Below are 8,999 nucleotides of genomic sequence, written 5' to 3' on the forward strand. Positions count from 1 at the left end.
AGTGCAAGATCATGCTCTCCGCTGGTGATTCCCAACTGTTATTCAGAGGCGTACCAACTCTGACAGTGGAGGTAGAACATAGGCATTGTAACTAGCAGCCATTGATACCCTTATCTTCCATCAGTTTGTCTAATCCTCTTTTAAACCCACCCAAGTTGGTGACCTTCACTATCTCTTGTAGGAGCAAATTCCATAGTTTCACGATATGATCTGTGAAGAACTTTCTTTTGTCTGTTTCATGGGATGCCTCCAAGTTTTAGCAATGTGAGAGGTGGAGACAAATTTCTCCCTATCTGCTTCCTCTACTTCATGTTATGTACCTCTTATCTCCACTCCACCCCCAGCTGTAGGGCTGGTGGATATTTGTTCCTCTTCCTTCCCTTTTCTATACATTTTACTCCCCCCCCAACTCACACAATCAATTTTAAAGACTCCTAGCACAAAGCAATTTTCACCTGCCACCACATAACCTGGGCTCCTCTTCCAAACTTTTTTCCGCTGCTCCAATTTAATGATGGGCAGCTGGTTCTGAAAGTTGCCATTTAAATGTCCAACAATGCCTCTGATGCATCACCTCTCAGTCCAGGATATTGTGAGAAATTTATATTGTCTGCTTGACACTAATTAGGGTGCTGCAGGTAAGCCCGCCAAGGTTGACTCACATGGTGAGGGCACCAATATAGGAAGAGAGCCACTAGCACAGGGGTGGTTAATCTGTGGCTCTCCAGAAGTTGCTGGACTACTCTAATCATTGGCCATGCTGGCTAGGGCTGATAGGAGCTAGAGTTCTATAACTTCTGGAGGTTCAGAAGTTCCCCAGCCATGCATTAGAAGACATTTATCTGAAGACCCCTCAAATCTGGAACTGACAGAATTCCCAAACACTGCAAAACCAGAAACCAACAAGTGAATGGATTCATTTGTTTCTCTCTTCATCAAAGTTCCAATTTGGGCTTCTTTATCTTCAGGGTCACTGGGACTTTCTCTGTTCTTACTTAACCCCTGAGAGATACATAGCTTCTCCTTTTGGAGCTTTTAGAACAGAAGCATATATTTTTTAAATGCATCTCACACACTATATTTAGCAAGCCAACAACATCCTGCTCTGGAAAGCAGTACTAGAATGTTGCCAGTTTAACTTCAGATGCACCCTGGGAAATGTAGTCTGTCTAGGGCTTAGCCATAATAACTGCCAGTTGAAGCAAACCTGAACTTCACAGGGGGAAGAGGATCCTACTGGAGACATTCAAAGGCTCTCATCCTAATATAATTATTTAGTGTACATCAGGGATCACCAAACTTTTGGAGCTTGTGGCCACATCTGCAAACTGGAGAAAGTGTTGCAGGCCACAACCAAGCACACACCACAACTTGATTCCTTTCAAAACTTATTTCACTAGATGGAGGGAACCCTGTGGAGGGAAGAGCCCTGCTGGCACATGCATGCTGTTGGGCACCACATTGGCTACCTTCAAAGCTTGGAAAAGTTACTTTTTTGAACTACAACTCCCATCAGCCCCAGCCAGCATGGCCACTGGATTGGCCTGATGGGAGTTGTAGTTCAAAAAAGTAACTTTTCCAAGCTCTGACTACCCTTAGACTACACCTCTGGTCTTCCTTTCACCTCCCCTCTTGGGTTGAGCATGGTTTGGATACAGAGGGAATTCTGCCAGCATAGTGGAAGTATATCTCCAGTCCCAGCATAATGTGATTATAGGATTACTCTGTGAAAGAACTGAAGATCCTCTCCGCCTTTCTAGATGGAGAACTCAGAGCAACCCAGGGTTTTGTATTTTTTTACTCACTGTTCTTTTTACTAAGGGCTGCACCCCTGATCGCTTCACTCACCAACTCCAACTCCCCCATCAACTCTTCTCACCACCTTCCCCCTCCCTCTGCAGGTCACCAAAGCTTCCCACCCATTTTTCTCTTGTCTGCTTTTTTCACTGTCCAACTTTTGCATCCATACATAGCGATCGGAAATACCATGGTCTGAACATTTTGAGTGAAAGAGGGAGGGAGAAGTGCTGTGTGATACCCAAGCTGTACTCAGTGTCCCAAGTGCAATCATGCCATAGATTTGTAAAAAGTAGGGATGGAAGGAACTGTCAGTTTTGGGCCTCCCAGTTTCTCATTTTTCTAATCTTAAATTCTGTTCTCCACATCTCTGCAGCAACTTGCAGGGTTTTTTTAAAATCCTCATGAAAATTCTTCAGCATTTTAGTGTGAATTTCTACTTACATTTTTGTAAGCAGTTTTGACTAATGTACACATTTTTGTAAGCAATTTATCCTAATATAATGCATTTTTGTATTTCACTAATATATTTGTTTTTGTGCACACTTCCCCCTAATACATGCATTTTGTAAACACTGCTTGATTGGAAAATTTCATTGTAAAATTCGGATAAGTGCGAATTTCAAAGGATGACTGAGTCTTGGTTTTCATAATGTTTCGGAAAGTGTGGATTTGAGCAGTTTGGCTTTAAATGTGAACTGAATTGAATTTCTCCTCCATCCCTAGTGTAAAGGCATTACAGTATTGGCTGTTTTATTTCTGTTCCTTTTTAAAGTTATCCCTAATGTGAAATTTGTTTTTCACCCTTGTTCATTTTCATTGAGCTATGCACCAAGACCTCAGAATGCGAAACCCAAGAATGGTTAATAATAATAATAATAATAATAATAATAATAATAATAATAATAATAATAATAATAATAATAATAATAATAATAAATTTAATTAAATTTATATCCCTCCCTCTCAATGGGAGCCCAGGGCAGCAAAGAAATGATCAGGCACTAAAAACATCTTAAAAACAACACATATTTAAAAACATCTTAAAAAACAATTCCAGTACATATGTCTGAGGGCAGCATTCCCCATGGGCAAATCTCTGAGGGGAACATGCCAGTGGTGGGTGGGCCAGAGGCAAAGAGTGGGTGGAGATGCAGTTTGTACCTTTGTACAATAGGTGACATTCTAGTCATGCAAAAGGCAGTGGTATCTACACACACAACACACACACAGAGATTCTCCGTCTAGGCAAGCACGAGGCATTGTCACAGTTCAAAGGCATATTCCACCCTGGCAAAAGCTCTAGAGGATGACTCAAAACAGGTCTGGTGAGGGGTGTGGCCAGGGTAGGAGGTATGGCCTGAGGAGACTCCTACGGGTCAGACAGAGGCTTGGAGGGCTGCATTTGGCCCGTTAACCTGAGTTTCCCCATCCATGTGTAGTATCTATGGCAGATGTGTTCCGTGATCCAGGCCAGGATTCCAGAATGCTCTGGGCTAACATAGCCGGCCAACCCTAGGACTTACAGAGACTTCTGGAAGGAAGAACACTGGTCTGTATGTAATTCTGAACAAGGCAAGTACTCTGAAATATGTCTGTTCATTTAACTACCATTGCCTTAGTCCAGGTTCTTATTTCTAAGAGTCCCAGGCCCCTGGACACAACACCATGGAGTACCTAATCTAAAAGTAGCCTGAGTATTTCAGTTTGGCTGGAATGTGCCCTTGAAATCTGAGAATGACTGTTGCTTGTCTGGATGGAGGGGTGTGTGAGGTGGCATGTAGAAACTAGCCTCAGACATTTATCTGGGGATAACATCCCTTGGTTGCTGTTTTTTTCTTAGCATGAAAGTTAAATGGAATTTGAGATCTGGGGGATTTTAAAGGAAAGAGTCTTGGTACTAGTCCAGATGGGTTTTATACATCAACATTCAGGCTTGTGGTCCTGTCGAATTTCTATGAACTGGGCAAGGGAAGGCTTTATAGCAAACGGCCAAGAAGATCTCAAGGAGTTTGCCCTCTCCCTTTGTTCCTCTGCTGTCCCGACCGATTTTTCCCCTGCTCTCCTTGAAAAGGACAGTGAGCTTCCACCCAGAACCAGTTTGCTTTCTCCTTCAATGGGATAGAAACAACTGGCCTGGTTGTCTCACAGACAGCTGGGAAAGGAAGATCAAAATGAAGCCAATGACATCACTGCCATAGTGTATATATAGAGAAGAGGAAATGGAGGCCCCAAAAATGCAAATACAAGGAGAAATCGTTGTGTAGATCAGGGGTAGAATGGTCTGTCAATTTCAGCTCTCTCAGTTTCTCTTATTTCTAAATCTTAAATTCAGTTCTCCACATTTCTGCAGCAATCTGTTATTTTTTAGAAAAGAAAATCCTTATGAAACTTCTTCAGCATTTTAGTGTGAATTTCTCCATTTTTGTATGTAGTTTTCACTAATGTACACCTTCTTTTGCAAGCAATTTATCTTTATACAATGCATTTTTTGGAATTTTCACCAACATATTGTACACACTTCCCCTTAATATTTGTAAACATAGTTATAGTAAACCTTGTTTGGTTGGAGAACTGCACTGAACAATTCAGAGAAGTGTGAATTTCAAAGTATGGCTGTTTCAGTTTTTATGTTGTTTCAGAATGTACGAATTTGATAAATTTGGCTTTAAACTTGAATTGAATCAAATTTCTCTCCCCATTTCTAGTGCAGATAAATTCAGCTTCCTGGCATCCTTGGGCTTTCATTGGTAAGCCCTTGGTAAGCACGTCCTGCCTTCTTAGGGGCCTGAAATCACAACAGAAACTGCTATTATATACTGCCAGCTATATTTATAATTAGGGCTGTGCACTGGATTTGGGTGAATCCCAAAGTGAATTGGGACAATTCGGGGTGATCTGGGCTTGGGGCAAGTCAGGTCAAGCCAGTCCCAGATCACCTCAGGTCAGGCTGCCTGAAGCGATCCGGGATTGTCACAAGGTGGACGGGTGGGAAGGCTGCAGGGGTCTACTTTGTCAGTCTGTTCCGTGCAGGGAACTCTTTGGGGAGGCAGATCACAGCAGGATTCAATCCTGCTGGCTGCAGGGTAATTCTTCACAAGCACCTTCCCAGCAGGATTGGACCCTCCTGCTCTCATTCGGGGGGGGGGGAGAAGATGCAGTATCTCCTTCTTCCCCTGCCCTCTCCAGACCACATGCTTAATTGGGGTTTTAAAAAACCCTCAATTAAACATAAACCTCACCCCCTGAAATTGATTTGGGGCTAGATCCAGGTCAAGGCAGGTGTTCCCTAAATCAGCTTGGATTGGGTTGGGGCAGGCGTGCACAGTTCTGTTTGCGATCTGGATTTCCAGTGAAGTGCCCCTATCTCCCATCCTGTTTTTATCCTCACAGCAACCCTTTTTGTTATGTAGGTTAGGCTGGCAGATAACGGGCCAAAGGAGAGAAGTGAGCTTCACCACTGAGCAGAGGTGGAGAAGGGCCATAGCTCAGTGGCAGGTCAAGGTTTAGTCTGAAGACTCGTGAGGCCAACACCTTGCTGATGCTAAGCACATCCGGGTCTGGTCAGTGTCTGGATGGTTGACCACCTGGGTTCCATGATGGAAGTGGGATATATATGTAAGAAAAACTAACCAACTAATTAACTAACTAACTCTTTAGCTGCAATGTCAGTATTGTGGAGATGCTTTTATGGGTGCGTATTCTACAGGCATATACCTTTAAACAGATTGGTAGATTAAACAACAGCACGCAAGAGCTTAAACAAACTGCAGATGGTATCTTGGAAAAGAGCTTGTCCTCCCCTTCTCTCATGCACAGGAAGAACCAGCGGTTGGTGGGACCTGTGCAAAAATTGCTGCACATACAACTCATACAATTAATCAATTAATCATACAGTTATGCTGGAGAGTGAGAAAATGAGGACTCCTCTTATTCACAAGGGCATTTATTGTGCTCAAACAGTTGTACCTCTCACTCCACTTCTCCATCTTCAAGATTAGAATACTGAAATACCTAAATACTGGCTGGGGCAGATGGGAATTGTAGTCAAAAACATCTGGAGGGCACCAGGTTGGTGAATGCTGGGTAAGAGGAACCTGGCACAGTGTGACTTATGGAAAGTATCTTTACTCTGCATTCCCATATTGGCAAGAATCAAGGATTCATACCCCTCTGAGAGAAGTAAACGTCTAGAAACCAGGTATGTAGTGAGATGATGGACTCTCTCAAGGGTGGCGAGTGCAGTTGCTAAGGCTCGTCTCAGTCAGTACACAGGTGTGTGTCCTCAGTGGTCCAGAAGGTGGGAGCCTGAATTATCCTTTCCTAGGGCTATATATGAGTGAAGTGTCAATTGGTGCCTCTAGTGTGTGTCCAAAAGCTCCTCTCTTAGCTAACTCACATAAACGAAGTCAATGATTTGTTTTACTAAGAAACAACTTATCTCTGGAATATGTCTGCATATTTGGTGTGTGCCAATATTTATATTATATGTCGATGAGCATGCAGTGCTGAACGTTTTGTTTTCCATTCTTTGCCACTCAAAGGCCCTTCCTTCACATCTAACTCTTCTCCTTCCAGAGGATGTCCAAGTGCCTCCTTAGAAAACATTTTCCCTGGGTCTTCCAGCTGACCCTTTCCTCTCTCTCCCTCATATATGTTGCTTCTAATTTACATCATCAGCCTGCTTGCAGGGCCCATATTTATTTTTATTCTCTTCTGGTTCTTGTACAGTTCCTAATGATTTTAGGGACCATATAAAATGTAAGTGTTGTTAAGAGCATGTCAAGAGCCTTGCTGGATCAGGGCAAAGGCCCATCTAGCCCAACACTCTCATTCTCACAGTGATAAACCAGAGGCCTTTGGGAAGCTGACAAGCAGGACCTGAGTGCAAAGACACTCTCCCCACTGTAATTCTCAGCAGCCAGTATTCAGAGGCATACTGCCTTCCCCAGTATAGTCATCCTGGCTAGTAGCTATTCATAGCCTTATCCCCATGTATTGGAAGACTGTATTTTTCCTTCTCTTCTCTGGAACAGGTTCAGAGGAGGGCAACCAGGATGATCAGGGGACTAGAAACAAAGCCCCGTGAGGAGAGACTGGAAGAACTGAGCATGTTTAGCCTTGAGAAGAGAAGGCTGAGGGGAGATGTGATGGCACTCTTCAAGTATTTGAAAGGTTCTCGATCATCCCAGAGTGCAGGACATGGAATAATGGGCTCAAGTTGCAGGAAACAGATTTCGGCTGAACATCAGGAAAAACTTCCTAACTGTTAGAGGAGCAATACAACAATGAAACCAATGACCTAGGGAAGTGGTGGGCTCGCCAACACTGGAGGCATTCAAGAGCAGAGGTTTTTGTTTGAATTGTCAGGGATGCTCTAACATAGATTTATGCATTGAGCAGGGGGTTGGACTGGATGGCCTTATAGGCCCCTTCCAAGTAGACTGTTCTATGATTCCATGACATTCTCTATGGGTTCACATGGGAAGCTTCCAACAAAAACAGACAATGCATGAATCTGTCCATTTCAGTTCTCTCTTTCCTCCAATTTTAAATTAAGTTCTCCACATTTCCATGGGAGTTTGCACTCAAACAAACAAACAAACAAACCAAAGACCTCATGAAAATTTGTCAGCATATTTTTGCACTTTTCTGCTAATATCTCTAGTTTAGTGTGCAGTTGTGACTAATATACACAGCAGTTCCCCCTTATACTTTATTTTCATGAATATATACATTTTAAAGTATACTTTATCCCTTTTTGTGCACATTATTTGGTTGGGGAACTGCATGTCGAAATTCAGAGAAGTGCAAATTTCAAGACAATTGTGTTTTGGTTCATGTATCAGTTTGCGAAGTTCAAATTGGACAGTTTCCCATTAAAATGAAAACAGAATCTAATTTCTTTCCCATCCATACTCATAAGAAACAGTCAACCTCAGAGGGGGAAAACAATGAGTGCAGCACTGAAACTAAGTTTCTTCTAAGCTCACAGCTATCCAAGAACATCAGAAGAGCCCTGCAGGATCACAGTGGCCAACCAGATACCCATGATGGAAAGTCCACAAAAAGGACCTGAGTGCAAGAGCACCCTCCTGTCCTGCAGCTTCTAGCAGCTGGTATCCAAACCATACTTCATCTGACCAAAGAGGCAGAGCACAGCCATCATGACTAGTAGCCACTGAGCCTTATCCTCCATCTATTTGTTTAATCCTCTTTTAAAGCCATTCAAGTTGGTGACCATCATTGCCTCTTCTGGAAGCAAATTCCATAGTTTAACTACGTGCTGTGTGAAGAAAAAAAATGGAAATGAACTGCGTTCAAGTCAATTCTGACTTATGGCGACCCTATGAATAGGGTTTTCGTGGTAAGCGGTATTCAGAGGGGATTTACCATTGCCTTCCTGTGAGGCTGAGAGGCAGTGACTGGCCCAAGGTCTCCCAGTGAGCTTCATGGCTGTGTGGGGATTCGAACCCTGGTCTCCCAGGTCATAGTCCACCACTCTAACCACTATGCCACACTGGCTTTCAGTGTGAAGAAGGACTCTCTTTTGTCTGTCCTGAATCTTCCAATATTCTGCTTCATTGGATGTCCACGAGTTCTAGTGTTATGTGAGAGGGTGGGGTGATAACTTATTAGGGTTATGAGAGCAAGTTATGTGCTTTATGCATTGGAATCTGACAGGTAAAGGCTGTGCTGCTAATTTTGGCTTTGTGTGCTTAGTTTGTGCACTTAGCAGCAGGCACCTCTTGGGGGCAGCAGGAAAAAATCATGGAGAGGAGCCACAGCTCTATGGCAGAACACATGTTCTGCATGCATAAAGTCCCAGGTTCAGTACCCAATATCTAGCAACTCCCTCAATTACAGCTTGAAAGCAAATGTAACCCACTCGTGCATGTGACTTTAACAGGACTGCACATACTCAGTGGGAGAACTGAGGGAGGAAGTAGCCACTACTATGGGCAGCAGGTTTATTATCTCACAGCAGTTCAGGTGATGCCTGTTGTCTCCTTTCTGTAGGCCCTGAATCCTTGGAAACAGGTTGGCAGTGAAGTTTAATTTAAACATAGATTTACATTTAAATTGCTTTGTGGAGTTCCTCGATATTATCAGTTTCTGCCTATTTTTTATAAGGGCTTGTAATTGTTTTGGTGGTACCCAACTGAAGAAGTTGAGGTGAAAGATCAAAAGCAATTCTCTCC

The sequence above is a fragment of the Rhineura floridana genome, chromosome 15 (assembly GCF_030035675.1).
Source record: "Rhineura floridana isolate rRhiFlo1 chromosome 15, rRhiFlo1.hap2, whole genome shotgun sequence".
Taxonomy (NCBI): domain Eukaryota; kingdom Metazoa; phylum Chordata; class Lepidosauria; order Squamata; family Rhineuridae; genus Rhineura; species Rhineura floridana.